The 16,043-nt window shown below is 41.1% G+C and overlaps 1 protein-coding gene across 1 annotated transcript in view; it reads right to left on the bottom strand.

Moving 5' to 3' along the window:
- Positions 1-16,043, bottom strand: part of PTCHD1 (patched domain containing 1) — a 44,802-nt gene that overhangs the window by 12,738 nt on the left and 16,021 nt on the right. The window lies entirely within an intron of this gene.

Here is a 16,043-nt window from a genome sequence, read left to right as displayed (position 1 = left end):
GACATGCTGAAAACTCAAAGATGACACAGCTGGCCATTACCTATGCTTGAAGGAAACGTCCTGCAGAGGAGAGAAATGATTATGGAGGTGTGAGCCACAGGAGTGCATTCGCTACCTGACTAGCAAAGCTTACTGCCAGAGCTTGAGAGTTCTACATCACTGGGATTCATGGGATAAAGAAAAAGGATTCTTTTTTCTGGTTGGCTGTTTCATTTCCTTATTTTGGAGTGCCTGTGATGGAAGATGCTTTCAAATTAGTTTTTCCTGGTGATGGTATCCGACCTGTGGTGAAAACAAACAACTACGACCTGAAGTGCCTATGCAGGAAGCAGAGCAGTAGTTGGCTGCTTTGTAGAAAATCTGTAAAAAATGGAAATTCCATATAAGCTGAAAATTGTCAATTAAATTAGTCACTGATTTGTCCACGTCCTGTACAAACTTTATGTCAGGAAAAAGAAATCCTAGAAGCAGGACAAAGAAAGCACAAATAAATTTTAGAGATGGAGAGTGATAGAGCTGATACAGAGCTGCTTAAGGCATTGGTCTTCTTTATATATCTAAGGGCTTGTAAAAACAAATACAGCCATATTTTCCTTGGCAATGCCTACATTTGATAATGTATTTAATTGATTCTTAAAATGGATATACCATTCACGAAAGGAGATTAAGACCTGCTGACCTAAAATCCTGAGTTTAACCCCCAAGTGCAGGTAAATTAGGAAGAGCACATGGTTTTATCTTAATCCTTGGTTAGCCGTCTTCCTGTTAGAGTTTCTATTTTGTGAATTATAGTCAAGATGCACTTGGAGGACATAGACATCTGCTCTTTCATAGTAGACCTGAGCTGGGAATGCAGCCATTGACCAGCTACCAGGTGAGAGGGGCTGACGTAAAAGTAGGCTGATGATTTACTGAGAGGAACAGAATATAGTCTTTGTAGCACACCTAAAATGTAAGACTGTAATATTTTCTCATAATAATTCATATTAAGTTCATCTTTACTTAACAGATTCTTTCCATCTAATCCAACCCTCTTTGCTGCCTTTTAATTCCTCCTCCTCATTCTTTTGCATATTTTGCTGTCACCTGTCTACTTCTCTGGTCTGCTCTTAGATTATCTTCAGAAATTCCCAAGAGTTGTGTTTTGCTCTTACCCATCTTCCCTGATAATCATTGCTAAATTAGTTGCTGATAACACTGAAGTGTAATCACTGGACTTTTGAAACTGATGCTCCAGTCAGGCAGGTCAAGGTAATTCACAGATCTCTCTTAGAATTTCAGGCTGTCTGCAGAGTACCAAAATTGCTGTATCAGCTCTGTTCTCTCCACCTGTAGACAATTATCACTTCTGCTACAAGGGCTATAAATAGCTGTCAAGAAACCTCAAACGAATCAGGTATTCTGGGAACTGGAAGACCACAAGATATATTAGGGGTTTGGAACTAGTTGATCTTGAATGTGCCTTCCAACCCAAGACATTCTAGGGTTCTATGATCCTGTTTATTCTTAAATGCATCATATAGGCTAAATATTTAATTAACTTGACAAAATAACCCTTTTGCGGTCAGCACCTTTTACTGGAGAGGCAGTTGTAGCTGATTCACTCCACCCTTCCTGAAATCCAGATTTTAACAGATGACAGAGCTGGCACTCTGTTAATGCTGAAAAGAATAGGTATTTTATAAAGAATTCACAATACAGAGCTCACGAGATAATAGGACAGCTGGTGTATCTCCTTATCACCTGGTAACAAAGCCTGCACTCTCATGTATATCAGATATTTTACCTATTTTGTTATTTAGAGTCACGGCATGGACCTTGAATGTCCAATTTGTAGCAATATTACGGTCCTGGTTTTGGCATTCATCTTAATTTTCCCAAACAATGTTTTACAGCTGCTTTCAGAGGCCAGGTCGAGACTGTCAATTTGATAACTAGCACTGTGCCCCCTCTTAAAGCTAATGGGGAATACTGGAACTCCCCAGACATAAAATCAAGCAAAAAGCACAATCAGTGACTGGCACCCCGTTGCTAATTATGCTTCAAATAGTTATGTTCTAGGCTCAGTAGGGAAAGCTATTAAGCTTGCTTTCAGTGTGTTCTTTGTAAAGACAGACTGACCTTTATTTAAATGTAACTGATCACTTGCCAAAGCAGGGAGTGAGAGGTTTAATCCATTTATGGCTCCCATAAGTCCTGCAGACAGGCTCGTCTGAGAATTTCACATGGCATCATACGCATTAGCTTTGAGTGAGCAAAACAGAATAAAATGAGGTCATTGAATATTACAAATTACTTCCATCATGAGCTTTAGCTATAGCATGCTTTTGTAAAAAAACCCATTTCAATGTTAATAAGCTCTTGCCTAAAAATACTCAAATAGTCATACTAATTTGGAAAGCCTTTGATTCTGCAATGAGAGAAACAAATTAGAGCTAGTTAAATATGATGCTAAACATGACTTTTTAACAGGTATATGATTTTGGATAACGTCTGATAACATGACTTCCAATACCACATACTTTCTTTAAGTAGGAAACATAAAACCACACTTTGCTGATATATAATTTTCAAGACTACCCTAAAATGGAATCTGATTTAGAGAACTGCTCAAGTAAATGCCTGAAGAGGCGTCGCCACATGTGCTCCACAAAGCCAAGAGAAAAATATTTGGATACTCTTCTATTTTAGGATAGGTTCCTTTTGTTGTTTGCTACACAATCTGTGTGCTAGGAATGGGTATTTTCCTTCAATTGTACAGTTTGTGATTTCTCTGTCCACTTGTATAAGAGCTACAGAATTATCATTTACCTTTAGGAGGATATGCCTAAATGAAAGTTGCGCACTTTTTGCATCAGTGGCACTACTGACCTGACCAGTATCCTCTGAGAACAAAATTAGGCCGCAATTCATGCACAAATCAGGCATGGCAGTCAAACGATTAGCTGTATTTAGCTAGAATGGGATTTACTTTACCTAATTTACTCCTCTAAATATTGAGTGTAAACACAACTTGGAGTAGCAATCTCCAACACTGTCTAACTCACTGATGCTCATGTAAGTCTAACCCATTGAGATTCGAGCAGATACCTCCATGGAAGCATTTTGTGAGAATTTTTTTCACTTTTCTGCTATTTCAAAGTTTCCATTTTTTCCATTCATAACCAATTTGCAGCAATTACCTCTATTTCTCTAACTGGTGCTATGTCTGCTCTACATAATATTAATGAGAAGAAGGCAATTTTTTCCTTGTAAATAAGTTCTACAATTGCTTTAACTGATTTTCTCTTTTTAATAGAGATTTAGCCACAAATCTGCAATCATTTAGAGCAATTTGTTCATTATTCACGGTCATTCAGTAAATAATAAATATGATCTCAAACAGCTAATGGGCTACTGGAGATCTTTTCCTGTTGACATTTACTTTTATGATTCACCGGTCGTGCCCTACAGTCAGGCTGCACAACCATGAGCTAACAAGGAGTACACAGAAAGACAGGGTATTTTTTAAGAAAAAGAGGTTTTGAAGGGGCAAAGGAAAATGTTAAAGGGATAGGAGAAAGGTATTGGACAAAATGGGGATCAAACTTTTTTCCTTATTCTCTTTTTCTGCTACCTAGCGTTTAGGAGATACTCCTACCACATCTTGGATGACTGGGAACAGACGTTCTGGCTTTTGTAGCCAAAGAAAATAGAGAAGATAGTTACTGTTAATTCCGAGGAGCTTACAGTTTTTACAGGCTGAGGTGGGCTACCTTTAACTTTAGAACTGAATAATAATAATACCACCAACAAAACCAATAACTTGGGCCTAGCTTAAACACAGCACTTTTATGAGTAGCCTGAAAATGCTATAAAAAGTTTCATTTTCCTCCTTCAGAATCAAGCCTTGCAATTACACATGCTCTGCAAAATCAATGCAGAGCATGCATGAGGAAAAAAAAAGCACTTGCAGAAAGTTGTGAAAACTAAAGCAACATTTCCTCTTCTTTAAAATTATCAAATTATTTACCTAATTTTAAAATACTACTTAAGTGCAGGCACTGAAACTGTTCTTTTTAGTACCATTTTAAAACCTCAAAAAAGAAATGCATCCCTTCCAGTTAAGTGGTTGCTTAGGGGGTCTTTACGAACGGGCATCGGCAGCCCAGGCTTAATGTTGGCTCTGCTCCTGACTGGCAAACTGCAAGACCAAAGCAGAGAGGGGTGAAGGGATTTAAGCAGCCCCAGAGCTTGTGAGAGGGCAGTAAAGTGACCTCCTGGTCACTGCAGTCAAAGACCAGTTCTCTATTCATTTGGTTTAATTGCTTCCCTGAAATAAGGGCTGTTGCCTGCTTTTTTTTTAAAGATTATGGGATATGTTCGATTTTGCACTAACATCATGTTAAGTTTTGATCTTCTTGTGAACATGAGGTTTGGATATTCAAATAGACTTCTGTAAGAGAAATTAAGGGGAATGGTTGAGAACAATGTTTTGGTTCCTCTTTTTGCAGTTTTACCTACCTGTGAAACTAGAGAGTAATAGTACACTGTAGGTCTTGGTTTTTTTCTCTTTACTGTTTCAAAGGTTGTATGTCTCTGTATGTGTTTAATATTTGAGTAAAATCTCTCTGAATAAAGCACCATTTACAGATTGTGAAGTTTCAGCCTTCTGTGTGGAAGGTTGCATTTCAGGGGTAATCAATTTTATTAATCCCATTTTAACACAGAGGTGCACAAAATGCTAATAAAGATTGATCTCCACCTCAGTGAGGCTGAAGGCTGCACCAGTACATATGTTGCCCATTAACTGCCAGAATTAAGGCCAATAAAGCATCAAACTGTCTTCCTAAGGGGGCAGACTTCTCTAGTGGCAGAGCTGAGTTAGGGGGTGTTTCTCTCTTCTCAGGCATTAGTTCCCCTCTCTTACTGAAGTTTGCTGCTCCCACATGGCTACTAACTAAAGGAATGGTTGGGATTAGAAAGCAGCCTTTGTTTTGTGGTTTGTTTTTTTTTTTTTTTTGGTTTGTTTTGATTTTGTTGTTGTTGTGGTTTTTTTGTTTTGTTCTAGGGGGTTTTTTGGTGGTTTTTTTGCGTGGGTTTTTTTTTTTTGAGGGTTACCTTTTAAACTGAAACCTTTTCCTGATGCTGATGGCACAAAAGACTGGCTGAAATGGGGAATGAGTCATGGTAGGATATATGGGAGCCTTGTAAACTGGGTAGGCAAAAATTTGAAGTGGAAGCATGCTCTAATGGAATTATGGAGGTTAGGTATGGATTTTGATTTAAGGTTTTTGCTTGTATTGTAATGGATGCATCTTTGTAAGCTAGCAGTTCATCTGGACAAATGTTGTTCTACTTAGGTTGATTTAAGCCTGAAATCACCCCACTGAATAGGAGTACTTGTCTGCAAGAGGAATTTAGTGTCCTGTGAAAAAGGGTGTGAAGGTACAGAGGGCAAATTATGTTGCACCAGCTTTCTTTGTGGGTATCTGTGAAGCACAGCTTGATTCACATTCAAAGTGCAGTGAAATATCATCTGCAGAGACAAACACTGGATGAATTAACATGAAATAGCTAGGATGCTGTAAATTCATATCCCAGCTTGCTGCCAATGCAGGCAAGGTCTCAAGAACTCCACTTGTTCAAAAATAGTACATGGGAGATCAGAATATATCATATCGCAGGAATGCCCTTTCCAAAATGGTACCTGCAATAACATATGATATAATGAAGGTGCAATGAATTTTCCTAGCTGACAGTATTAAAAATAACAATGTACACTGCTCAACTCTAGGACTGCTTTCCACAGTAATGTCAACAAAGAAGCTGAGATAATTTCCCCCTGCTGACTTATTTTTTCCAGCTAGATCAGTGAGCTCATCAGCTCCCATCTTCTGACAAGCCAAGTGAAACTACTAATCCAGACTCCCTTTGTCACAGGAGTTGCAATCAACCAGTTGTTGACTGAATACCCAACTTGCCTCATGTGGTCTCTCCCAGGAGGCACGATTTCAACTTGGAACGTATAGCAGGTTCAAAGTGCTACTGAATATGACAGGCAGAGCAAGAATATTTGCATCCAGCTGAATCAAACATCTGGCTTCATACCCTGTTCTCACTAAAATAAAATAATGATCCTTCAGCATGCATACAGAATCAGCACCAAGCCTAATTTAGATAACACTTTTCACCGAGTGGGTACAATTTACTGGCACAGGTTGAGCCTGTGTTAAACTATCATTACCATGCTGGTGCAACAAACTGGGCATTACTCTAAGCAATGTCCACCTTTGTGGTCCATAAATGGTGCTGCAACACTACAGTTTTGCCGTGTGAATGTCAGACCTCAAAGAGGGTGCCTATCATTGGACATCCCACAGTGTGCAGACAAGCTGAGAAAACGCACTGTGAATCCTACTTGCTTTTCCTACACTTGCCTAAGTGTTTCTGGGAGCCCAGTTCACAGTGCAGAGTCTATAGGACACTAGAAAGTCCTATTAGACACTAACATCCTCTAAGGTACTCATCTGATCAACTGTGTTTCCGGGCAGCAGTGTTCATCTCAGGAGAACTGCGGCAAGGGGACTGCAGGCTGTAGACAGTTGAGTAGTCTTAAATGCATCATCATTTGCAAAGTGATTGAAGTCCCAGCCACCCAAGCACAGCCTGACTTCATTTCATACTTCCAAGCACAGGTTCAAAGGCCAAGTAAGCCTGAATGCTATGTGCAGGCATGGTACATAGATTAAGAAGAACACATGAAGAGCAATATGGGATGGAATGTAGTGGTATAAGCATTGGCTGTACATATTGCAAAGTTTTATTTACCTCCTGTCACACAGACCCTACATGTCTGTATTGTAACTGAATTACAGGTATGACAACATACCTCAAAAATATGACAATACTGTTGGGTAGGTTCAGTATTTGCAAATATTGTTTGAAAGACAAATAAATTTTACATATAGGTACTAAGGTGTACTACAGCTGCAGATATTAACGTCTGACTTGGGATCTTCCCAAAAGAGAAACATACTGAAATTAAGTATGTCAGTCTGTTAGGCATTTAGATGTGACACCATTAGAACAATCTCTGGTTTTGCTTTACATTTGAGTATTAGCCATTCACCCTCAAGCATCAGGCTGATCTCTCCAACCTGTTTACAACAGCACCGGCCATCCCAGTCAGAAAGCCCCAGGCACACCCATGTATTCTTCAACTTACTACCAGCATCAAACACACAGCAAATTGGCACAGTCACACCAGATAAAAATCTGCCTCAGTCTCTGGAGAGAGTTGTGTTTTGTGCTGTATTCACTTGGCAACAAAATAAGAGAAACCAAAATGTTTATTAATATGCACTCAGTATCTGCTGTGTTTCGCAGCTGTGGGTGGCTGTGCCCACAGAAGCGCACCGCTGAAGAAAAAGTGTCCCCGTGCAACACAGTGTATTGGCTGGTGCACGCAGAGAAGAAATCTTCAACTGGTGCTCAGTGCTTCACGCTGCGAGACCACAATGATATTTTCAGTCATAGATCCTGTAGAAAGACTCTCTGGGCCATTAAGCCCATGCTCAAATTGCTTAATGCACAGTCAGGAAAATGGGGTGCGTCTGGAAATCCAGCACAAGGTTGATGCCTCATTTAGGTCTTGTGTAGCACTCCCAAGCACAGCTCAAAAGGGGGCTAAGTTCTTTGTAAGACTTGTATGGATCTGCTACACCAGAGTGATTTTGATCCCAGTCTTCTGGCAATGAATGTCTGCCATAATATCTTACATTTTCTACATTTCTAAACTTAACTTTTGAAAATGCAGCACAGGATCAACTCTCTGTTCTCCTGTGAAAGTCTGTTTTGGTCAGGTGTAGCCCTTTCTGCGTTATACTACAAAGTACACATTTGCACAAAGAAGGTACCTATGAAAAGAAACCACCCTCACATTCTAGGTCTCACCCTAAATGGTCGGGACGCAGTCAGTGATGCATGGGGTACATGATGAACCCCAACTATAAGCTCCTCAACACTATTTTTTTACATGGCAAACAATGAGCCAATGTTTAGAAAATGGTACAAGTCACAAGCTAATTTTAAAAGCATGATCTACATATTACTATTGAAATGAAGATCATTCTATATATAAATCCCTAGCTTTGAAGAAATACATACACACATATGTTCCTGTAATTTCTACCTATATAAGGGGAAAAGAAACAAAACCAATGAGAAATTTTTTAATAACGTAGAATTAAGCCTTATTACTCCTAGTCCTAGACTTCACCAAAATCCCTAATCAGTAATGGTGGTAACATGGTTCACCACTTTTTATTTTTTGAGTATATGCATTTTTAAGCTATTCATTATGAAAAAAATCTGACTACTTAATATTTTTTAAAGCATACCAAACTGTTTAAATTAACAGCTGCTTATAATAATGATTATATGTATAATTCAGCAGTTATGCGGTTAATCCTGGACAGTCCCATTGATTTCAATAGAATAAAAATTACTGATTTAGGCTTTGGGAAAATGCTGGATTTTTTCTTGTATCACCCTTATTTACTATTGAACCAATGTAATATTTGCAATTTTCTTGTTACAGTGATAGCAAGAAGGTCAGATAAACACATTTCAAAACCAGAAATGTATTTGAGAGAAAACCTGAGCGGCTCTTGTATTTTCAGAAAGACAGATAAGCAAATTAAGTTTTGTTCAAAATCTACTTTTATATATAAAGCGAATATTTAATTCCACTTAAGAATCAGCAAAGGCTTGTTTTGGCGTTTAAATAGCAGGCTGTCAGCTCTGTTTAAGTGTGTGACTTGCTTTCCTCTGTTTTCACAAAAGACATGGCAAAAGTTAAAAGTCATATTTCATTCAGTGCAACAGAAGGAGCTGAGTGTTAGTAAAATTTGGTTTTAGCTGCTGGAATAGTTATGTCTGCATAGGACACTCATCTGCTGACTACCCAGACCTTGTGCAGGTCTGAACTGAAAGCATTTGAGCCAAACCTGCGCTGTATGTGCAACCCCGTGCTTCTGGGGCAAACAGCAGGGGAGCGTCTGACTCTCGCTGGCCTTCAAAAGATCTCCTTGTCCCACACTCCTCCATCCTCTTTAACTCAGAAATATCAGAAAATTCTCCAGGAAGCACAGAGTGCTGTGTCTAAGCTGTTATTTGAAGAGACGGAGAAAGGCGCACGGAGGATGACAAGAACAGGAGAGCAGGGATCTGCAGATGCTCACCACCACTGCTGGCAGGGGGTGCAGACTCTGGGGTGTGTGGGGGTAGTGGGACCACCCTCTGCACCAGGGATATTGTACAGGAAGGGAGAGTCCGATGCCAGGATAGTAAAGGAATGACAGATATGGCTTGCAAGATGAATTCCCCCATGATGTACCTCCAGCCTCTCTAGCCAAGGAGGTGGTTAGATCTGGAGTTAGTATGTTAAGTACCACCGGGCTCATCTCACATATGACATGCTATGACTCATATTAGCAGATAAAGCTGCAAACTGATTTTCTTCATTCAGTTTTTTGACAGATTTTATGCATGCTGTGTAAAAGAAGTATTTAAAAGTGAAAGCCTCCTGCAATCACCTGTGAAAGGTTAATGTTTACCATGTTACAGACCAGCCAAGTGACATACAGCAAGCGACAGCTCCTGAAGATGGAGTAAGACGTGGTGAAGTACATCCGGGGCAAAATCATGTTTTAAATCTGCTTTAAATTTCTAAGCCCACAAGCTAAAATACCATTTGCTTCTAGGAGTCTTGTCCTAGTGGAATATGGGACAGTGGAATATGGATTTGTTTACCACACTTCAAATTCCCTTTTTCTTGTGAGAAAGCTGCACCAAAAACACCTCAGGCATACCCTTAAATTCTCCTGTTTAAGTGATGTTTGTCACTGCTCTTACTCACAATATATAGATAAGCCATATGTGAAACACAATGTTCAGAAAGTTGCAAAAATTCAGTTGAAGCACATTCAACCTACTATTAAAAAAAAATAAATTACAAGTTTGGAACTCAACTTAGGCTTTCCACAAAGCATCTAGACATATTCCAATTTCATTTAATCTACTTCTGGATTAAATAGTCCTCTGCCAGAGATTTCATGACCTGAAAACGGCTGGCCCCCTCTCTGTAACACATGCCTCTGGGCTATTGCCTATTTGGGGAATGCCATTTAGTTGAAGCCCAAAACATGTACCATCTCTCTCATAGATAAAACTAAAATGAAAAGTATCATCAGTTCCTGCTGACATTCCCCAGGTCTTCATTGACAGGTCCTGTACACAAAGTATACCACAAACATATACATACACAGGGAGAGACAGCAAAAGGATTTTTTTCTCTAACCTCTGAACTGCCAGTATATTCTTATATATGTGAAAGTTTCTCTTGAGGGACTTCACTACTTGAAGAAAATCAGGATGCCAGTGGCAAACTCTCGGTACCTGTGACTGTTTGGGACATCTCTGACAAAGCTCTCCATAAAACCATTGCATGCACCGACTTCTCTGCAAATGCAGACAGCAAAAGTGTAACAGCTCTCTTGTTACTCTTTGCATAAATGATTTAAACATGCTGTATCACCTGTTTTCATATGAAACAAGTGTATATTGGAGCATCACCAGTCAAGGGGAAATGGCCATTCTTATTCAATGCCTGCACAGCACTTGGTTTCAATATTCAGCTGTTCTCTGGACTGACTTTCTACAGATAGAACTCCTCTTTTCCAAAAAGCATTGCAAATTATCTGAGTCATTGTCAGTCTTATGAAGCCAAGAAGCATATGCGTGCAAGGATTTCACTGGGCTTTGTGGTGGTGAGGGGGGAACATGGACACATGTTGGCTGTGTGTCACGTGTGGTCAATGCATTCGCACTGCTCAGGAAAGGGCTAGTACAAATGTCTAAAATACTCTGCCACCACTCGCATTTCAAGCTTATTTCCTTCCCGTGCAATAGTGGTTTCATGGTGTTTGGGCTCCTCAAGGGGCTTGGGAAATCATTCTTCAGGAGAACTGGAATGAGGGAGACCAGCACGTGAAGGAGGTGATTAATCACCTCCTCTTTGGGTGGAAAACACTAACTTTGGTGAGAGGACTCACCGGCACATCGAGTGAAGGCTGGCCTGGGGGCCTCCTTCTGCTCTTCCATGTGAGACACAGAAATGCTGGGTGATGCTTGAGGGACTGCAGAAGATGCATGGCTGCTTACAGACATCAGGAAGAGACTGAGAGATTGAGGACAGAAAAAGGAGAGGAAAAAGGCGTGATGAGGAAAGTGACATGCCTAGGATTCTGCTCGGGGTATATAAACCCAGATAATTTTATGCATTTCTTAGAAGAGGGATGAAAGGAACAAACCACAAAATGTTTTAGGACTGTAACTGAGCTCACAGGGTTGAACTGGTAAAGCTGAGCAGACAGAGTGACAAAAAACCAAGTGTACTTCCAGGGCACTCTCAGAGTGCTTTGGCAGTGTGAAAAAAGAAAAGGATGAGTGGTGGAAATCACTGGGAAATCTCAAACAGCTGAGATACAACTGCAGGGTATAGCTGGGACCTATTTGAGAGCCAAGGAAGTTATTGAAGAATACAGGGGAAATGGTAGGAGCAATGGGCCTCACCGTGGCTGAGAAGAGAATCAGAGAAATTTAAAGGAAATCAAAAAAAGATGGCAGAGGAGACCCACTGAGAGGAGAGGGGGAAACAGGAGAAAAGATGAAGGAAGCTTAAGGAGACCAAAAGATGCTGAGAGTTGTGCTGGCATCAGGAAGGAGATGCTGTGGCCTGGAGCAGGAAGATGGGTGAGACCTGATAGAGGAGGCTGCCAGAGATTGCAAAAGAGATGGATGAGATGGGAGAAAGGGACATGGGGGCAGCAAGCTGAGGCAACCAGCTGAGGGAGGATGTCCTTCTTCCCAGCACAAAAAGACATCAGAGGGGCAGTTGGAGAGGAAGAATGAGAAAGCTTAGCTTAGGGAATAAAAAAACAGAGAGACTTAGTAAGCTTCACATTTTTATTAACCGACAGCAGGAAAAATACTATACAAAGTCAAACACTTGGGGGTGTGTGCTACCTCTGTGTGTGGACTGAAGGGCACTGGGGAGACCTGGGGAGGGGCTGGTTTTCTCTCTTTGAGACTCACTATATGTAACCAATGTTGGCTCTTCAGCTTTACTGAATATAGCAAACATTTGGATGCTTGATAGGGAGGATAATGAATGCTTTTCAGTGTATATATTTGGCATATGTTGCAATCCCCTACCAGCATGTTCTTCCAGAAAACTAAAGAAGAATCCAAGACATGTGCCTTGCTGGCACTGAAGTGCAGCTCCAATGGGTCGCCTGTGTTGGCATATGCTGGCCTGAGCACCCTCCTCCTCTCAGGGTTTTTGTGCTGGTTGTTAGCTGCCTGCTTGGTTTAGCTGCCTGTTGCTTTCATGGTCTCTAACCTTCAGCAATCCTCTCGCCCTCCTGTGCTTTTCACTCCGTCATCAAACACACTGACCTCCCCTCTTCTTCTGCTTCGTAAATTTTTCCTTCTGACCTTCTTTCCCAGCTGTCTCTGACCTCACATCCCATCACCGCTACTCCAACTTTTTGCATCCGTAAAGCCCCTGTACAGGTATCCCAGCTCCCTCCTCCACCAGCACTGCTCTCCCCCAGGCAAGCCATGTAGCAGGTGTGCGTCCAATAAATTTGTGTTTCTCAGAAACGATCAGAACTTCTCTGCATCTGTTAATTGCTACTACAAGCGCTGGTACCTCCAGGTACTTCACAAAGTGTTCTGCACCTCACCTGCTCCTGTGCTTCCTCCTGACAACAGCCCTGTAACAGTTTCCTTCTCCCCCTTGACGTTCCTCCACCTGTGAGTGAACCTCAGGAGGCCCCTGCCTGGGTCGTGCCTGACATTTCCACCTGCTCCTTCCCAGTCATCCCTCCCTGGACCTCTCTGTTGACTGCCTTCTCTTCCTCTCTTCCCAGAAAGGGCATGCTGCCAGGGTGGGATGTGATGGGAGGACACAAGGAGGTGGCAAGAAGAAGTTTTGCTGAGTTTCACACTGGGCTGGCTATCATTTCCTTTTACAGCATGCTACAAGCTCAAGCCACTCTCATAACTTCTACCTGGTTTTCCCCTGCCAGCATCGGAGGCTAAATATAAGCTCATGGAGCTGGCCCTGTGTCCCTGCCCATATCTGGCAGCGCCTGGCATTCCACCGCGATTTCAGAGGGCCGATGCTTTTCACGAACTTGGCAGCTGAAGAGAGCCACTTCTCCCTGAATAAGCTGTATTTGTTTCTGAAGGAATAGGAAACACATTGCTAGTTTTCTCTTCAGTGCAAAGGGCTATGCTGCAATTTTCTTTTGAGTGCCTATGTTCCACTCCACCTCTGGGAAAAAAAAAGTCACGCCAAAAACTTGTTCAGACAGTGCTGCTTATTGTTCAATGGTTTGTTTGGTAACACTGTGGGTTTTTTTCAGGAAACTGGTATTTTTAAAGAACTGGCAGTTATTAAACAGTGTTTAATGCGTAAGGGAAACTTATGATGAATATGTTAGCATCTGTGCCAGACCAAACATCTGTAGTTTTTAATGAAGCAGGCAACAGGAAATCAGAATTTTAATTCTGTTTTTCAGCTGACATTAATAATCTGCTATTTTAAATTCAACCAAGTTGTAGAATGTATTTTTTTGGTTCGTAGGGTCAAAAATGAATAGCCCTGTTCAACAAAGTATTCCATATGAACTAGACATGTGAGTAAACTTGTCCTTAAATTACTTGTTTACACACTGATAAATGTGGATGGTAGTTTTAAAAAACACGGAGGCATATACTAATTCAAAGTAAGTCCAGACAAATGGTGGGAGCCTGCCAATTTTCCAGGTTTTAGGCTTCACTTTCACGTTAGAAATACCTGTATAAATCCAGAGCTGAGGACTAACAGTTCCTAGTTTGACTTGACAAAGTATCCCCAGAGAAAACAGTGGCTGCAGCCAGCCTGCCCTCCTCTGCTACCTCGCCCCCAGCACAGCCCCTTGGTGGGGACTCAGGCCAGCCCCAGGTATTGCCTCCTGCCTGGCCCTCACAGTTCAACCTCCAGTCACCAAAGGGGACCTTTACTCTTTTGGTGCCTACTGGGGAAGGAGGTCTCTGGCAACATCTTTCCCGGCTTCTAATTTTTCCACTCAGTTAGCAACCAGTGAGGGGGACAAAGAAACCTGCCGCAACATAAAAATCATCACAGTAGTGACATACTCAGACTATGTAGAGACACCTTTTGTGAGCTGGGTTACCTGCCTTAATTAAAAAGTAAAGTAAATTAGAATAAACTACCATGAAGGTGATTAAAACCAAAGCATGAAATGTTTAAACTGTTATGTTGTATTTAACAGGTGGGGTAGGCAAAAGATATTCCTGACTACACTTACACAGCCTGAGCTTAAGACTGCAATTTGGTAAGTCATGGCAATTCAATAATTTTAAATTGTCCTGCTGATGCAAAAGTTAAGGATTCAACATCTACAGAGGCTGGTACCCTTCACTGCAGCTTTTTTGTTCTTGGAAATGGCTGATGCAGAAAGGATGTCACAGAAAACAGGATGAAGGAAAGCACCTTGACTGGATGTTTTTGCAGACATACTGCCTATATTATTAGAATGGGCTTGTGACTGGACGAACTATTCAGAAAGTAATTCTTGAAAATATGAAAAAGTTGATAATTGCAAAACATTGCTGACCAACTTCAGTTAATACATCTTGGAAGGGCAATGATAGTCTCCAGATAAATTCGGTGAGGAGGAGAAATGGTGTGAGATAAACAAGCTATAATTCAGCACGGACAAGGGCAAACTTCTACATGTTGTTTGGAATAAATGACTGTGAAAACAGGGTAGAAAATGACATGAAGGATCTGTGAATTACCATGTGCCACCAACCAAATGCCAACCATTTCATACTGCTGAGAAAAAAAATGAACGTCATATGGCGATGTATGAACAGCAGTGCCACATGCAAGATGTGCAAAATCATCCTCCTACTCTACTTGCTGCTGAAAGCCTCAGCCTGAATCCTGTGCCCAGATTTAGGCGGCACACTCCATGGAAGATGTGGAATGGTCAAAAGCAAGAAGATTGCTGTAAGTCTGGTTAGCACAGTCTGAGGAAACCTGGGATGAAAGGGAAGAGGACTGGGCAAGTGAGAGTGGTCCCAAATTTGCAAAGAAAAAGAAATTATTTTCCAGACGCAGTGGATAAATAAGGAGGACAGCTGAGTTGCAAAAGGGGAATTCAGGTTAGACATAATGCAAATGCTGTAGCGGTAGTGCAGTGAAACACAGGAGGAAGCAGTCACAGGAGAAGACAAAGTGCATGGAGAAAAGTATCTGTTATGAAAGATGTAATCTTGTCCTGTGTCAGAGGGCAGATGATGTCTGGAGAGTGTCCCTCCACCTCCGCAATGCTGATGAAAAGTTAAAAATCCTCAGCTGCTATAAACTGGGAAAACTTCATTAATGATGTATACCAGTAAAGGGGCCTTGCCTGAAATGTGTCCAGTGTAATCATTTTTTCTATCTAATTTTTGGTTTTAGACCTGAGATTATGAGTAATAGATACAGGGCTACATCGTTAGCCAGAAATCCTTTAGCTTTCTAAAGGTCAGTTAATCTATGATCTAATCTGATGGTCACTGAAATTAAACGGAAGCAGTTGAGCAGGCTATAATGGAGTGTGGTTAGTGTCTCTAGCCTTCAGTTACCTTGAGTTAAAGTATCTTTTATAAGCAAAACAACACATAGGTATGAAATACATTTTGAAACGCATGACGAATCTTTCTGCTGTACTGCAGCAAAAAAAAAGGCAACCCTGCCTTTCTAGCTATCTGCCAGTTTAAAACAGTTCTCATTAAAAACTCCAAAATGCCTTCAGTGCCTTCTGTTCACCTGTTGATATTCCCATCCCTTGGGAGATTTTATGCAGCTAGGGAAGAAAACAAGATTCACCTGAACTTGGCTGCTCTATCTTGACTTGTTTCACAGTGAGAGCTGAGAT

This window comes from Neopelma chrysocephalum, unplaced genomic scaffold, assembly GCF_003984885.1.
Source record: "Neopelma chrysocephalum unplaced genomic scaffold, ASM398488v2 Primary Assembly neopelma1_76, whole genome shotgun sequence".
NCBI lineage: Eukaryota > Metazoa > Chordata > Aves > Passeriformes > Pipridae > Neopelma > Neopelma chrysocephalum.
This window is presented reverse-complemented; position numbering and strand designations above follow the sequence as displayed.